Source organism: Aegilops tauschii, chromosome 2 (assembly GCF_002575655.3).
Source record: "Aegilops tauschii subsp. strangulata cultivar AL8/78 chromosome 2, Aet v6.0, whole genome shotgun sequence".
Lineage (NCBI taxonomy): Eukaryota > Viridiplantae > Streptophyta > Magnoliopsida > Poales > Poaceae > Aegilops > Aegilops tauschii.
In genome coordinates, this window is record NC_053036.3 from 498,245,524 (window position 1) to 498,262,874 (window position 17,351).

The window sequence follows — 17,351 nt, forward strand, 5'->3', positions numbered from 1 at the left end:
AATTGAAAACACGCCTGACCTGCACACACCAGCCTAACTTACCGGTGTCTGGAATCACCCACAACACCTGTCAAGCCAAACTCTAAGTGGGGAGGCTACAACCTCGACGTAGCATGGGATCAAAATTTATATATGCGCGCTCTAAGGGGTGCCCCCCTCTCGGTCCCAACCGGAAACACCCATGCCCCCGGACCGGATGACTGGCTTTAATCCATGGCCATGGGACCCTCATCCCGGCCTCTCTGTACGGTGTGTGCTAGAAAGGGGTTGAAAACTTTCTGAACCGTACCCTACCTAAGGCAGAGACAAGTGGTAGTACCAGGCAAGTATGGGGGTTACTGGACAAGACTCGATCTAAGGCCGACTCAGGAGGTTCAAGTGTTCCCTGTAGGATTAGCATAACAAAAATATTTCCAATAACAGATAAGCTTAGCACTCGTCAAGCCCCTTCATGCCATACCGGACATACTCGTCTCAACGAGGGACTAGGGACAAGCTCGCGTCTACCCAAGACCGCGACTTTCCCGACTTCCTTCCGGCATGCATGAGAAGCTTACGAGGACGATCACTATCACCAGCATATCCATTTATCACAGCAAAGAAAACTCCACCATGCACTCATGCATATGATTTTTTATCGTCACATAAAATAGTGTATGCTCCAAGTCAAGGTGATGTCGTAACCGTATCAACAACATCCAAAAATATTAAGCCAGGGTTCAGGATGCTTGCCTTCAAGTGTATGCATGTGGGGGTGCACTTTTGAAGGTTGCCTTTTCTCCAAAAATACTATTTTTGAGAAGTATACAAATAACACACATTTCAAAAACAGTACAAAAAGTTGTCTCAAATATTTTTGAAATAAATCTTAAAATAAACTAGATGAAATTTGAGAGAGGTAGGAAAATGAATCAATTCATTTGGAGTTTTATTTTAAAAGTTATAGCCAGTCAAAGATCAGTCAAAGTTCTGTTTTAATAAAATCAGAAAAAGGAAAACGCTTCGAGGAGAAATACGCTTTCGAAGCAGGGGACACGTACTCCGGACTTTGCGCTTTCACTTAAACAGAGAGGACGGGCGCGCGGGTCGCTGACAGTGGGTCCAGGGGCCCACTGGTCAGGTTTGACCGTTCTTCCTCTCCCTCCTTTCTCTCTGCCCGAACGGGGCGGGGCTCCGGCGATCGCCGTCGGCGAACGGCAGCTCCCCACGGGGTCCCGAGGGTAGGGATGGATCCGCCAGGCCGGGGCGGTCCTCCCGGTGGGCGCCAGGCAGGCGGGGACGGAGGAGGTCACCGGCGGCGAGCTCCGCGGCGGACGGAGGTTCGGGAGCAGAGTGGGTTTTGGGCTCCGGTGGTCCTTGGTCGAAGCTGAGGCGCTAGGCAGCTCCGCATGACTACGGGGAAGCTCTTGGTGGCGTTGGATTGGCAGGGGAGGGCCTGGCTGCGGCGTATTGCACCGGAGCTCGGCGGCGGCCGCATTGGCCGGAGACGAGGAAGAAAGCCCCTCCTCGTCGATTGCTGGCTACGGGAGTGCTATGGGGGTGGCCTGGGTTTGTCTGAGTGCTCGGCTGAGCTCGGGGTCTCCTTTTATAGCGCGACGGGGCTGGCTCCGCGGCGGTGGATAAGATCGACGACGAGTCGCCGTTGCTGTAGCCGCAGGGCGTCGTGGCGGCGACGAGCGCGTGCCGACGAGCATGTGGATAAGCACGGGCTGTTCCCCGGGGGCAGCTGGCGCGCGCGGGTGGCTTGGGCGGCGCCGTCCACGGCAGAGCCCGCTGCCGACGCCGGCGTGCCGCCAAGGGAGCTCTGCCGGCGAGCTGTAGGGCGCCAGTACGGCTTGGAGGTTTGCTGCGAGGGGGTGAGTGTATGGCGCGGTTCTGCAGGCGAGCTGGGGCCAGGGACGGGACGAGTCGAGGGTGGCAGTGCGACGCGGCGACTCAGTGCGCGCGCGTGCAAAACGTGCGCTCTGGGCGCGCCCAGAGCACGCACGCCAGGTGCTCGACGAAATGCCAGCGCGCTCTAGAGAGCTTGGGTGAGGCTGGCAGTCAACAGGCCAGGGTTAGGGACATCTGGGAGGTTAGTGGACATGTTGGATGGGTCAGGGGCTCAAGTCCACAATGCAAACCAGGAGACATGCCAAAAATGTTCCTGCACACAGGGTGTTCGACAGAATGCCATGGTCATCTAGGCAATTCTTGGAGTGGCCAAACTCTCCAGATCCTAGTCTCTTTAGGAGCTCAAGAAGGTGGTAAGGTGAGCTTGGCAAAAACAGAAAGTTGATAGTGCAAGTTTTTGAGAAAACCAGTTTTGGGCAGAAACTAAAGGCTAACATTGCATGCACCAAAAATACTCCAATGGGTCCAATCTCCTGGACTTAAGGGTTTGGTAGGGAGGACTATAAGTAGAAAAAAGCTCAAGGGCACTAGAGCAAAATAAAATGGGGTTGCAGTATAGATCACCAAACTGGACCAGAATGAAGATGAGGTTGATTCACTCAAATTTTTCAAAGAACATCACTGGGTTTTTGCATGAGGTTGCATTATATGCATCTCCTGACATCCCCAAACACTTGGAAGAATTTTTAGAACAATATTTAAATAGGTTGTTGTGCAAAATACCTACTGGACCAGATTTGAAAAATTGATGTAGAGCTCAAAATCTCCAATAACCAAAAGATATTTTTGCACAAAAGTGATGTGGAAACCTCACATGACATCCCCAAATTTTGGTGAAAATATTAGAAGCATTTATTAAATGGTTGTAGTGCAAAAAGGGGCTCCAACTTTATGAAAGATCATTTTAAAAGAATAAAGCTCATGGAAAAATAATTATGCAAATAAATGCACTGATAAAGAATTGTTTTTATAAAGAGGGCATACCAGTCCAAAAAATTTTTTTGGAAAGTTTCCATTTGAGGTAAAAACCCACAATATTAAAGAGAAGAGGGGTTCTGAAATCAAAGGAGAAACCCAGAAAAATACAAATTTAATTTCCTGGCAAAATTTTAATTAATAAAACAAGGTTAAATTTTTGGGGTGTTACAAGAACTTAGGAAGACCAATTATATGACCTGGCGTCTGTAACAATCATGACCCGCTATCATCAATCTCTATAAATTGGCAGTTTCGACGATCATAACTCGACAAGCTCCACATCCTCAAGCCGGCTGAACATCAGATGAATATCTTAAGACCAATAGTTTTTCAAGCCAGAGCATTGGAAGCCAACTCAAATTGATTATTTTTCCTAATATTTCCCTACAAGAAGCCAATGTCAGCAATTAAGGATGAACAAATGCCAGCTCAGGAGAACCTCGACCCGGCGAACAACTTGTCAGATTTGTTGTTTTTATTTTTCAGGATAAGTTTAACATGGATAAATCCAAATTAAACTGGGGGCTAATGTCGGGGATATAACCCGCCGTATAACCCAGCCTGAAGTATGACCCAGCCGGGACTTGGCGCCTCATCGGTAACCCGCCCAGACTTGGCGCCTCATCAGTAATCCGCCTGGATTGGGCGGCTTATTAAGTGACCCGGTCAGTGGGTCAGACAAGTGACAAGGCCCAAGGCCTAGAAGGCGGCTCTCGAGAAGGACCGGCTTAGTGGTACGGTATCCGGTGGGCCTGCTTGAGAGGAAAGGCATAAGGAATATTTCCCTTACAAGGGAAGCAAGATCTAGACTAGGATTCCACTTGTAATAGAGGATAGACTAGTCCTAATCCTACTAGGACTCTATATGTAAGTTCCCCCTTCAACTTACATAAGGAGGGGCAGGGCACCCCAAGTGGGACAAGTTTAGACAGACAGACAAGTCTTAGACAAGATCAAAGTAGATACTCTCGAGACAGAGGTAGCGAAACACCGCCCTTGTAGTCAAGATTATCATCATCATCAATATCAATCAAGAAGGATGTAGGCTTTTACCTCTACCGCGAGGGGCCAAACCTGGGTAAAAACTCGTGTCTCTCGGTTTTGACCAACTATGTTCAAGCTACTACCTAGTTGCGTTGGCCTCATGACTAAGTCATCACACTAGGACATCTGTCGTGACAAAACCATGACAGCCGGCTAGACGTGGCACGCCACCACGGGAACGAGAGCGGCCGTACATCCCAGTCCACCAGGCATGGTGGCGTAGGGAGTACCGCCAGCCCCTGCAATACCCGGATGTAAACATGCCGCACAACTGGCATCTGTCTGGACCCGCAGCGCATCCCCATCGCGGCGGTGCCGCGGTTCGCGCGAGCGCACGCGGAGGAGGTTCGCCGGCGGCGCGAGCTCCTTACGCCGGAGCAGCGCACCATGCGTGCCTACGCTCCAGACTTCCCCAACTAGGAGTGCTGATTTGCGCTAGAGCATGAGGAGGAGCGCCGCCACGGTGTCCACATCGACCACCATGTTCCACTACCACCCCCGCAGGTATTGCCAGAGGATGAGGAGGTGGAGGCGGAGTACCAAGCCGCCCTCGAGGAGGCCCTGCAGCACGTGCTGGAGGCGAGCCGGCTCGAAGAGGACATTTTTTGGGATGGGTTGGAGCACGCCCTTGCCTTGTCCGCGGCGGGGGACTCCGTCCACACGCCCCTGTTCGTCCCGCCACCGCCGCGGGTGCCGCCCCTCGTCGAGCCCAAGGCTGAGCCGAAGCCGGAGCCAACGCCCACGCGGAAGCGGTCACCGCCACCACCACTTGGCTCGAGGAGTCCTATTTGTGGACCGGCCAGCTCCGCGAGTGGATGAGCGCGCCTCCCTGCTACTACGCCTCCACGCCGGAAGAGTAGGCGACCCACCTTGAGCGCTGGAAGGTGAATTGGCTCACCGAGGAGGAGGCCGGCGATGAGCAGCAGATGCGCCGGGAGCAGTAGCTACGCCGCGACGAGGAGGCACTGCGGCTTGAGGAACAGGAGGAGGAGCGCGCCCGCATCAGCGTCGCAGCAGACGCCGGAAGAGGCTGCCATGGCGACCTATCAAGACGCGTTCGGTTGGGCTGGGCCGCCTCCCGTCTTCATCGACCTCACCGGCGGCGCCGACGACGACAAGGGCAAGGGCAAGGCGGTCTACTAGAGCAAAGTGCGGGCGTCTAGAGTTTTTTTAATGTTTAGTTATGTTTAAGTGGACTTTGGCCGGCGGTTGACCGATCATTTATGTATAATTATGCTTTATTAACACGTGGGCGAAAATGGGTATGCCCCCCGTTGGGCGCACCTACCGATCCAAATCAAAATGCGAACGCGCACGTCCGTCTGATCGACCCAAACGGACGAAAAGCGGACAAAGCGCGCGTCTATTTGGATCGCCGCGTTGGAATTGGTCTAATATAATGTAAATCTGCAAATTTTGAGACGAGTCCTTTAAACCGGAAAGGAGGGAGTAAGAGCAACTCCAATGGGGTGACGCAAACGGACGGCGATTTCGTCCACTTTTTGTCCATTTGGGTCGGCCGCCTGCCCCGCGTCCGCCCTGTTTTTGATATGGGTCGGCAGCGCGCCCAACGCGCCGACCCATATGTGCCGGCGTGGCTGGCTAGCTGCCCAATTTTACATTGATGATTTGCATTCAAACATATTGTCAAATAAATCGAATAAAATAGTATAGTTTTACAAGCCGAATACAAATAAAAATGTTTCACATAGTTTTGCAAACAAATAAAAGTAAGATACATCTATTGGTTGCCAACATGAGCCCACATATGCTCAACCAAATCATTTTGCAGTTGCACGTGAGTTTCCAAATCACGCATGTCTTCATGAAATTGGGTAACTGCTCAAATGTTGCCGCTACTCCATGCTCACGCACAACATTCTCACCCTGAAACTGAAACTCTTGATCGTACAGACGTTCCGGGCGCTCGTCTTCTACGATCATATTGTGCATGATCACACAAGCAGTCATCACCTCCCACAGTTTCTGCGTGCTCCAGGTATTAGCAGGATACCGAACGATGCCCCATCGAGATTGCAAAACACCAAAGGCATGCTCGGCATCCTTCCTAGCACTCTCTTGCTCTTGGGCAAATCTTTTCCTCTTCTCTCCAACAGGGTTGGGTATTGTCTTGACAATAGTGGTCCAATGAGGATAGATACCGTCACCCATGTAGTATCCTTTGTCGTAGTTGTGGCCGTTGACAGTAAAGTTCACCGATGGGTTGTTGCCTTCTGCAAGCCTAGCAAACACCGGCGAGCGCTGAAGCACATTGATATCATTGTGTGGTCCAGCCATGCCAAAGAAAGAGTTCCAGATCCAGAGATCTTGAGACGCCACGACCTCTAGTATGACAGTGCAAGCCCTGACAAGGCCCTTATACTGCCCTTGCCAAGCAGAAGGACAGTTCTTCCACTCCCAGTGCATGCAGTCTATGCTGCCAAGCATTGATACGTCTCCAACGTATCTATAATTTTTTGATTATTCCATGCTATTATATTATCTGTTTTGGATGTTCAATGGGCTTTATTATACACTTTTATAATTTTTTTGGGACTAACCTATTAACCGGAGGCCCAGCCCAAATTGCTGTTTTTTTGCCTATTTCAGTGTTTCGAAGGAAAGGAATATCAAACGGAGTCCAAACGGAATGAAACCTTCGGGAACGTGATTTTCGGAACAAACGTGATCCAGAGGACTTGGAGTGGACGTCAAGCAATCAACGAGGGGGCCACGAGGCAGGGAGGCGCGCCCCCTGGGCGCGTCCCCCACCCTCGTGGGCCCCTCGTAGCCCTCCTGACCGACCTCTTTCGCCTATATATACTCATACACCCTAGAAACATCAGAACAGGAGACGAAACCCTATTTCCACCGCCGCAACTTTCTGTACCCATGAGATCCCATCTTGGGGCCTTTTCCGGCGCTCCGCCGGAGGGGGCATTGATCACGGAGGGCTTCTACATCAACACCATAGCCTCTCCGATGATGTGTGAGTAGTTTACTTCAGACCTTCGGGTCCATAGTTATAAGCTAGATGGCTTCTTCTCTCTCTTTGGATCTCAATACAAAGTTCTCCTTGATTCTCTTGGAGATCTATTCGATGTAATCTTCTTTTGTGGTGTATTTGTCGAGATCCGATGAATTGTGGGTTTATGATCAAGATTATCTATGAACAATATTTGAATCTCCTCTGAATTCTTTTATGTATGATTGGTTATCTTTGCAAGTCTCTTCGAATTATCAGTTTGGTTTGGCCTACTAGATTGATCTTTCTTGCAATGGGAGAAGTGCTTAGCTTTGGGTTCAATCATGCGGTGCTCGATCCCAGTGACAGTAGGGGAAACGACACGTATTGTATTGTTGCCATCGAGGATAACGAGATGGGTTTTATATCATATTGCTTGAGTTTATCCCTCTACATCATGTCATCTTGCCTAATGCGTTACTTTGTTCTTATGAACTTAATACTCTAGATGCATGCTGGATAGTGGTCGATGTGTGGAGTAATAGTAGTAGATGCAGGCAGGAGTCGGTCTACTTGTCACGGACGTGATGCCTATATACATGATCATACCTAGATATTCTCATAACTATGCTCAATTCTGTCAATTGCTCGACGATACGTCTCCAACGTATCTATAATTTATGAAGTATTCATGCTATTATATTATCTGCTTTGGATGTTTATGGGCTTTACTAAACACTTTTATATTATTTTTGGGACTAACCTATTAACCGGAGGCCCAGCCCAAATTGTTGTTTTCTTGCCTATTTCAGTGTTTCGAAGAAAAGGAATATCAAACGGAGTCCAAACGGAATGAAACCTTTTGGAGAGTTATTTTTGGAACGGAAGCAATCCAGGAGACTTGGAGTAGACGTCAGGGAAGCTTCGAGGAAGCCACGAGGCAGGGAGGCGCGCCTTACCCCCCGGGCGCGCCCCCCACCCTCATGGGCCCCTCGTGGCTCCCCTGACCGACTTCTTTCGCCTATATATGTCCATATACCATAAAAACATCAGGGAGCAGAATAGATCGGGAGTTCCACCGCCGCAAGCCTCTGTAGCCACCAAAAACCAATCGGGGCCCTGTTCCGGCACCCTGCCGGAGGGGGTTCCCTCACCGGTGGCCATCTCCATCATCCCGGCGCTCTCCATGACGAGGAGGGAGTAGTTCACCCTCGGGGCTGAGGGTATGTACCAGTAGCTATGTGTTTGATGTCTCTCTCTCTCTCTCGTGTTCTTGAGGTGGTACGATCTTGATGTATCGCGAGCTTTGCTATTATAGTTGGATCTTATGATGTTTCTCCCCCTCTACTCTCTTGTAATGGATTGAGTTTTCCCTTTGAAGTTATCTTATCGAATTCAGTCTTTAAGGATTTGAGAACACTTCATGTATGTCTTGCATGTGCTTATCTGTGGTGACAATGGGATATTCACGTGATCTACTTGCTGTATGTTTTGGTGATCAACTTGCGGGTTCCGTAACTTCGTGAACTTATGCATAGGGGTTGGCACACGTTTTCGTCTTGACTCTCCGGTAGAAACTTTGGGGCACTGTCGGCGTTCTGGGAACGGGGGTCCCCAGACTTGCCTGCCTGCGGCCCACGGCGTGGCTGAGCTAGCAGGCCGTACGGCCCATCTTCATCGACAAGGCATTCAAGACCCTCGCGAGGGGCCAAGCCTCACGAGGCTGACGATGCAAGACCTCCTCAGGAGCGGCCAAGCCAGGCAGGCTCACGAGGAGCGGAGATATCAAGGCGAGGCAAACCTCACAAGGCTCTCGTGACATGAGCCATGACGATCGACACCAGGCGGGCGCCAGCGCGCGCAGCGTCCTTGTTTCCTCTTTGGTGCTAAGGAGGCCAGTGCAGGCGAGGAGTACCGAGGCATCAAGCGAAGGTTGCTATATTGGTGCAACGAGACCAAGACCAGGAGGACGGCAAGACAGAGGTCATCGTGGAGCCCAAGACGGCATCACCACCAGAGCCTTTCGTAGGCGAAGACCACTTTTGTCATGATAGCTTGTACAAGCTGTCCCCCTTCAAACTTGCCCGCCGTTGTTGGCTCCCTTCCCGCTCATTATTTGGGAAGAGGACCAGGGCCTCTATAAATAGGTCTAGCCACCCCAGTAGTACGGACAACTCGAACGGATCGAAAGCCAACACTAGCGCAAGAACACCTCAACCTCAGGAGGCTGTTCTTCCCCTTGTACTGTTCATCATCAGCCCAAGAGGCAATCCACCACCACCACACTGGAGTAGGGTATTACACCACAACGGTGGCCCGAACCAGTATAAATCCCGTGTCTTTCTGTGTTGTGAGTTCGTCGAGTTCGTCCACGAGATCTTGCGAGCTAGGGCGTAGATCGGTAGGAGGGAAATACTTCGTGCGCACCCCAGTGTTCGAACCTTAAGGGTTTGCCGGAACCCCACATCCGACATTTGGCGCGCCAGGTAGGGGTGTGCCGGAGCTCCTCTCCACCAACCTGCGCCCCGCGCCGCCGCACTTCGCCCCCATGGCAGGTGCCCCGCCATCCGCCTCTACGGCCGACGCCAACAGCGGGGCGTCTGGGTACCGAGCCCTGGCCCCCACCCTACGACGAGTGCGGTGGCCGACCAAGTTCAAGCTAGAGATGCCGCCGCGTTACGACGGCGCGGCAGACCCGATGCCATTCCTGCTGGCGTACGAGAAGGCTGTCCTCAAGGCCGGAGGTGACGACAAGGTCATGGCTAACTGGTTCCCCATGGCCCTCGCCGGCGAGCCGCGCGCCTGGCTGCTCAACCTCCTGGGATCCACGGTGGCCTCCTGGGGGGAACTCCGCGACCTCTTCACCGCTCGCTACGTGGTGCCGGCGCACCACGCAGTCGCGGCCCTGCTGGGTGGCTCTCAAGCACCACCTTCAGACAGCCACGTCAAGCCATTCCTCCGTCAGATAGGAGCCACATCCAAGCGCCCGGGGCTCCGCCGGGTTGGGCCGCGCCAGAGGCCGACCTCACCTTCGGGTCAGAAGACCACCCCGACTCCACCGCCGGCTCCGGAATGCTCCCGATGCTCTGCACGCCCACCATCTGCAACATGGCCGTTACCAAGACCCTCATCGACGGCGGCGCTGGCCTCAACTTGCTCTCCGTAGAAGCCTTCAGCCTTCTTCACGTGCCGCCTGAGCGGCTCGGCCTCAGCAAGCCCTTCTCGGGAGTGGGTGGTGGAGCCGCTCACTCTCTAGGGCAGATCCGCCTCCCTGTCACCTTCGGCGCACGCGACAACTACCGCACCGAGCTGGTGGACTTCGACATCGCCCGCATTGGTCTCCCATACAACGCCATCCTCGGGTATCTGGCTCTCGCTCAGTTCATGGCGGCGACTCACCCGGCCTACAACCTCATGAAGATGCCAGGAAGCAAGGGCGTCCTCACCATCAAGGGGGACACTAAGGAGGACATGACGGCGCTCAGGCTCGCCTTCAAGACCGCGGCGGCACCACAGCCCGCCGGCGTCGGTACCCCCGAGGCCAAGGAGGTCGCGCCTACCAAGAAGAAGCAGCTGTTCACCCAAGACAAGGCAGAAACCAAGCAGGTTTCGGTCAATGAGGACGGGTCTTCAGGAGCCACCTTTACCATAGGAGCCGGCCTCGACCGGGAACAAGAAGAAGCCTTGGTGAGGTTCTTGCGCGCGAACAAGGAGATCTTCGCGTGGGAGCGTAACCAGCTGGTAGGGGTCCCGAGGGAGGTGATCCAGCATCATCTAAGGGTGTGCCCCAATATACGCCCCGTGAAGCAGCGAGCAAGACTGCAGTCCACTGAAAAGCAAGCCTTCATCGTCCAAGAGACTCGCAAGCTAGAGGCGGCGGGTGCCATCTGAGAAATTCGATATCCCGATGGCTGGCGAACCCTATCGTAGTGCCGAAGAAAGGCGGAAAGGAACGGATGTGCATTGACTTCACCAACCTCAACAAGGCACGCCCCCAAGATCCATTCCCACTCCCGCGCATCGACCAGATTGTCGACTCCATCGCCGAGTGTGACCTGTTGTGCTTCCTAGACGCGTTCTCAGGGTATCATCAGATCAAGATGGCGGTGGAAGATGTGGAGAAGACAGCCTTCCTGACACCATGTGGGGTGTACTACTACACCTGCATGCCCTTCGGGTTGCACAACGCGGGCGCGACCTTTCAACGGTTGATGCACATCACCCTGGGGCGGCAGCTCGGGAGAAACACAGAGGCCTACGTCGATGACATAGTGGTAAAATCTCGTGAGGCGGGGACATTGATTCAAGACTTGGAGGAGACCTTCGAGAGCCTGCGCCAAGTGAACTTGAGGCTTAACCCGGAGAAGTGCGTGTTCGGCGTCCCCTCCGGCAAGCTACTAGGTTTCCTCGTATCCCACAGAGGGATCGAGGCGAACCCAAAGAAGATCAAGGCCATCGAGGACATGAGCCCACCACAGACCCTCAAAGAGATGCAGAAGCTAGCGGGGCGGGTGACCGCGTTGGGGCATTTCATTTCCAAACTAGGAGAGCGCGCCCTACCCTTCTTCAAGCTCATGAAGAAGAAGGGCCCGTTCGAGTGGACCCCGGAGGCCGACCAGGCCTTCCAAGACCTCAAGAAGTACCTCACCAGTCCTCTAGTGATGGTGGCACCACAGCCTCTCGAGCCTCTGGTACTCTACCTTGCCGCCACCCCATACTCTGCCAGTGCGGCGCTGGTGGCGGTTCGGGAGGAGCGCCAAGCCAAGGGCGCGCCGCGCCAAGCCGGAGCTGAAGTGGCGCAGGGTCAGGGAGGCGTAGCGAGGGCGTCAGCGGGGGAAGACCAAGCTCAGCAGGGCAACATCGCAAAAGCTCCAGAGGACAGTCAGGTCTCAGGAACCCCTCCACCTCAGGATATGCCCCGATCTCCGCAGGACCCGAGCCTCGACAGTGTGCCAGCCCTCGTCGAGCACCCGGTGTACTTCGTTAGCACCGTACTGCGGGACGCGAGGGCACGTTACCCCATGCCCCAGAAACTCCTGCTCGCGCTCCTGGTGGCCTCACGCAAGCTGCGACACTACTTCCAGGGCCATCCCATCAAGGTCGTCTCAGCCTACCCATTGGAGAGGTTACTCAGGAGCCCTAACTCAACCGGAAGGGTCGCCGAGTGGAACATCGAGTTGCAAGCATTCCAGTTGGAGTTCAGCACCACCAGGGTCATCAAGGGGGCTGCACTCGCCGACTTTGTGGCAGAATGGACGGATGCCCCGACACTTGAGGAAGGAGAAGACCGGTCCACCTCCCCAGGAAGTGAGGCTCCAGATGGCTGGGTCATGTATTTCGATGGCGCCTTCGCGCACCAGGGCGTGGGGGCTGGAGCAGTGCTCATCTCGCCCACTCAGGACAAGCTCTATTACGCCGTGCAGCTCTGCTTTCAGCACGGCGAGAAGGTCTCCAACAACACCGCGGAATACGAAGGCCTCATAGCTGGACTGAAGGCTGCGGCAGCTCTAGGGGTGAAGCGCCTTACCGTCAGAGGCGACTCGCAACTCCTCGTCAACTTCTCCAACAAGGTGTACGAGCCAAAGGACGAGCATATGGAGGCCTACCTCGCGGAGGTGCGCAAGATGGAGAAGCAATTCTCGGGCCTGGAGCTGCAGCACGTGCCCCAGGGCACCAACAAGGAAGCTGACGACATCGCCAGGAGAGCATCCAAGCGGCAGCCGCAGGAGCCCGGTGTCTTTGAAGAGCGGCTCTTCAAGCCATCAGCTACGCCACCTCTTTCAAGCATGACTCAGCCTCGGGAGGAGCTCCCACAGCCTTCGGCCACGGGAGCCCCAGCCTGTGGCCCGACTTCAGGAGCTCGGCTGCTCTTGGCGCTCGAGCCCCAGGAGGAATGCTGGACCAAGGAATTCAAGGAGTACCTGACGCACGGGGCGCTGCCGGAGAAGGAAGAGGACGCGGAGCGCGTGGCCCGGCAAGCCACGGCATATTGTATCCAAGACGGCGAGTTATACAGGAAACGACCGAACGACGTCACGCTGCGCTGCATCTCCAGCGATCAAGGAAGGGAGTTGCTGACTGACATACACGGCGGGGACTGCAGACACCATTCGTCGTCACGAACCCTCGTCGGCAAGGTGTTTCGCAGTGGATTCTACTGGCCTACAGCACTCAACGACGCAGCCGAGCTGGTGAAGTCATGTGAAGCTTGCCAATTCCACGCCAAGCAAATCCATCAGCCTGCTCAGGGCCTCCAAACCATCCCGCTCACATGGCCGTTCGCGGTCTGGGGGCTGGACATCCTAGGCCCGTTCCCTCAGGCGCCAGGGGGCTACCGCTATCTCTACGTCGCCATCGACAAGTTCACCAAGTGGGCGGAAGTGGAAGCCGTCCATACCATCCCAGCCGGCTCTGCTGTCAAGTTCATCAAGGGCCTCGTGAGCCGCTTCGGGGTCCCCAACTGCATCATCACAGATAACGGCTCGCAGTTTACTAGTAACCTTTTCAAAACCTACTGTTCTAACCTTGGAACGCAGATCTGCTACGCTTCAGTAGCGCACCCCAGGAGCAATGGCCAGGCCAAACGCGCCAACGCGGAGGTCCTGAGGGGCCTCAAGACCAGGACCTTCAAGAAGAAGCTGGAGGCCTGTGGCAGGGGTTGGCACGATGAGCTCCAGTCCGTGTTGTGGTCCATCCGCACCACCGCCACCAAGCCAACGGGTGAGACTCCATTCTTCCTCGTCTACGGAGCTGAAGCAGTCCTCCCTCACGAGGTCAAGCATCACTCCGCACGGGTCCTGACGTTCGACGAAACGCAGCAGGACGCCACGCGGGGGATGGACCTCGTGCTGGGGGAGGAACACCGTCGCGAAGCTGCATTAAGGGCGGCAAGGTACCAACAAGCACTGCGGCGATACCACTGCCGCAACGTCCGCTTCAGGACGCTTGAGGTAGGCGACCTCGTCCTGAGGCGGGTCCTCTCCAGGGAAGGGCTGCATAAGCTTGCACCAATGTGGGAGGTATCAGATGTCGGGTTCCGGCAAACCCTTAAGGTTCGAACACTGGGGTGCGCGCGAAGTCTCTCCCCCAACCGATCTATGCTCTAGCTCGCTAAGATCTCGCGGACGAACTCGACGAACTTGCAACACAGAAAGACACAAGGTTTATACTGGTTCGGGCCACCGTTGTGGTATAATACCCTACTCCGGTGTGGTGGTGGTGGATTGCCTCTTGGGCTGATGATGAACAGTACAAGGGAAGAACAGCCTCCTGAGGTTGGGGTGTTCTTGTGCTTGTGTAGTCGAGGATGATCTGAACCAGTTCGGGATCAGTTGCCTCCTACTATGGTGGCTAGTCCTATTTATAGGGGCCCTGGTCCTCTTCCCAAATATCGAGCGGGAAGGGAGCCAACAACGGTGGGCAAATTTGAAGGGGGACAGCTAGTACAGGCTATCCTGACAAAAGCGGTCTTCGCCTGCGAAAAGCTCTGGGGTGACGCCGTCTTGGGCTCCACGATGACCTCCGTCTTGCCATCCTCCTGGTCTTGGTCTCGTTGCACCAATATGGCAACCTTTGTCTGATGCCTCAGTACTCTTCACCTGCGCTGGCCTCCTTACCACCGAAGAGGAAATAGGGACGCTGCGCGCACTGGCGCCCGCCTGGCACCCGCCTGGTACCGTTCGTCATGGCTCACGTCACGAGAGCCTCGTGAGGTTTGCCTTGCCTTGATATTTCCGCTCCTCGTGAGCCTGCCTGGCTAGGCCACTCCAGAGGAGGTCTTGCGTTGTCCGCCTCGCGAGGCTTGGACCCCCGCGAGGGTCTTGGGTGCCTTGTTGACGAAGATGGGCTGTACGGCCTACTGCTTGGCCACGCTGTGGGCCGCAGGCAGGCAAGTCTGGGGACCCCCGTTCCCAGAACGCCGACAGTAGCCCCCGGGCCCAAGGTACGCTTGGGCTTGGCTTCGCGGCGAAGCCAAGGGTCAAGTTCGGAGCACCGCGGGCCCCAACAGGCCTGCGGACTCGGTCGACGCGTGGCAGTTGATTGGACGTGAGCGTCTCCGCTTCCCCACACTGCCTCAGCAACTGCACGACTTGACAAGTCCCTGCGACATGCAAGGAAAACCATCATTACCTGCGATCATGGGAGACGCCGGTTGGCCTTCCCTTGCTATAAATGGGGAGGGTGGCGGAGCCCCCGTTGCCCATCTCTTCCTCGCTTGCTTGCTCGTCCTCCTTGCTCCACTGCTGACAACAATGGCGCCCATTAGAAGGTTTTCCGCCGAAGAGAAAGGAAAAGCTCCCCGTGACGATCCGGGGCCACTTCCACCGAAGAGGAGGTCGATCCATCGCCGTGATGAAGCGGCGATGCAGGTGGTGATGAGGCCTTGGTGCGAGCGGCCTCCTCCGGGGTACCCGCTACCCTTGTACGCCCGAGCCGAGGGCTCGGGAGGTTGGAGCAACGAGCAGCGCCGCCCGCGCCGCGTCCGGGGCCGCTGCGCCACGGCGAGATGTGCCGTCGCCCCTGGGGTCCACGCCATGGAATCCTCGCGCGAGTTGGTGCTGTGGGCGCCGATGCCTCCAAGCTCCTGGATCCGCTACCCGCGGTTCTTCTCCGACGTGATGCCGCCGAGGGGGCCTCTCGAGCTCTGGCTGCAGCATGCCGACTGCAGCGCTCCGGCGACCGGAGCGGAGATCAAAGCGGAGATCTTCATGACTCGCGGCTGGGGCGAGATCGCGCGGGTTTGCCGTGCGAGGGGAGCCCTCACGATTCACTTCGAGTACGACGGTGCCTCCACACTCTTCTTCAAGGTCTTCGACGCCGAGGGCCGCCCTGGGGAGGAGCGCCAGACCGACGCGCGCCCCGCCCGCAACTACTCCAACAGCAGTAGCCCTTGGGAGTCCGGCAGCTCTCCTGAGCTTTACGAGACTCCGGAGACGAGCGACGACAGCTACGTGCCCCCGAGCTCTCGCCGCGCTCGGAGCAGGGCTGCGGCGTCCGGCCGTCGCTGCTGATCTGGATGGGGTTGGCACCAGCCTCCCGTGGCCCACTGTTGATGATGGCGTCTACCATGGAACGGTGTAGATAGGATTTCCCTTAGTATCAGCTTTTGTTTCTTGCGAAGAATCATGAACCACCCCGTGGGGGCATGTAAGGGTCTGTAATGTCTTTGGTGCTTATCTTCCTTGTATGAAAACTTGGTGAGTGCATGTCCCGTTAAGGCTTGGTCCCCCCTTTCTCTCCTCGTGATGGCTTGTTGCTCTACGCTGACAGGTCCCGATCCCTAGGCAGGCTACAGCCGTCGCTGGTATGCCAGGTCGCGTGCCGTGGTCAAGGCCAGGAGGTGTGTGGCCCGAGGTCCAGTAAGAGCCCCTGAGGCGCGATGCTCAGGAGGTCCCCCTTAGCGCTCAAGCAACCATGGTAAGGCAAGAAAGGAAAATGACTTGGCCACAACGGGGCTGCGGCACGGCGCGAATGACCATTAGGCCCAGATATTTAGCCAATCCTGGGGCGAAACTTATCTTGCTGACTTCACGGTGATTCCTGATGTTGCGCTAGGACTGCGCGCCAATTCGCGTGGTATAGCCAGGTCGGCCCATACGAGTTCCTCTCCCCTCATGCTCTCCTTAGTGCTCTACGTCCTCAGGTCCCGGCCCTCGAGCGAGCTCAGCCGCCGCTGGTATGCCAGGTCGCGATGCCGTGGTCAAGGCCAGGGGGTGAGGGCTGGAGAGCCAGTAACAGTTCCTGAATCGCGATGCTCAGGAGCCCCCCTTTTAACGCGCAAGCGAATTGCACGAGGGAAAAAGAGACTCGCGGTGCCGCCTGCTATGCTTCCCTCGGGATCCCTGTGAGCAGGCACAAGAAGAAACATGGTTTGCGGTTACAGCTGTTAGCCTGCCCCTGGTTGCTCTGGGTGAGGTGAAGGCACTGAGGGCCTGGTGAGGTGACGTGCGCGGCGCGTGCCGCGAGCCAGAGGTCGACCACTCAGATTTGTCGGTGTGGCAGGGATGGACCCATGCACCAGCACCGTGCCTGTGTGAAGGCCCCGGGGGAGGCGATGATCTAGCAGGTGATAGCCGTTAGCAGGTTAAGCATGAAGAGCAGATCAACTTGGATAAATGCAGGAAGATACACGCCACCAGGTCTGGCCCGAGCGGCTCAGGGATGATGCAGCCCGAGGGGCACCCCAGCAAGGTAAGCTAAAGACTTAAGCAAAAGGGATACATGCCACAGGGACGGACCCATGTGGCCTGGGAATAATGCAGCCCGAGGGGCGCTCCCAGCTTTAACGAACTTGGAAGATGTCACCTGGTTCTGTAGACGAAGTAGAGTTGGCGCAGCTGAAGCCGCGCGTTGAAGGAATGGATCCTCATGAGCCACCGGGACCTGAGCCTTGGGAGGCTCTGGAGGTTCAGGAGGTTCCCTGAAGACCGTCTCCATCCCCTCCAGGACGGCGTGGAACCTGGCCTCCTGA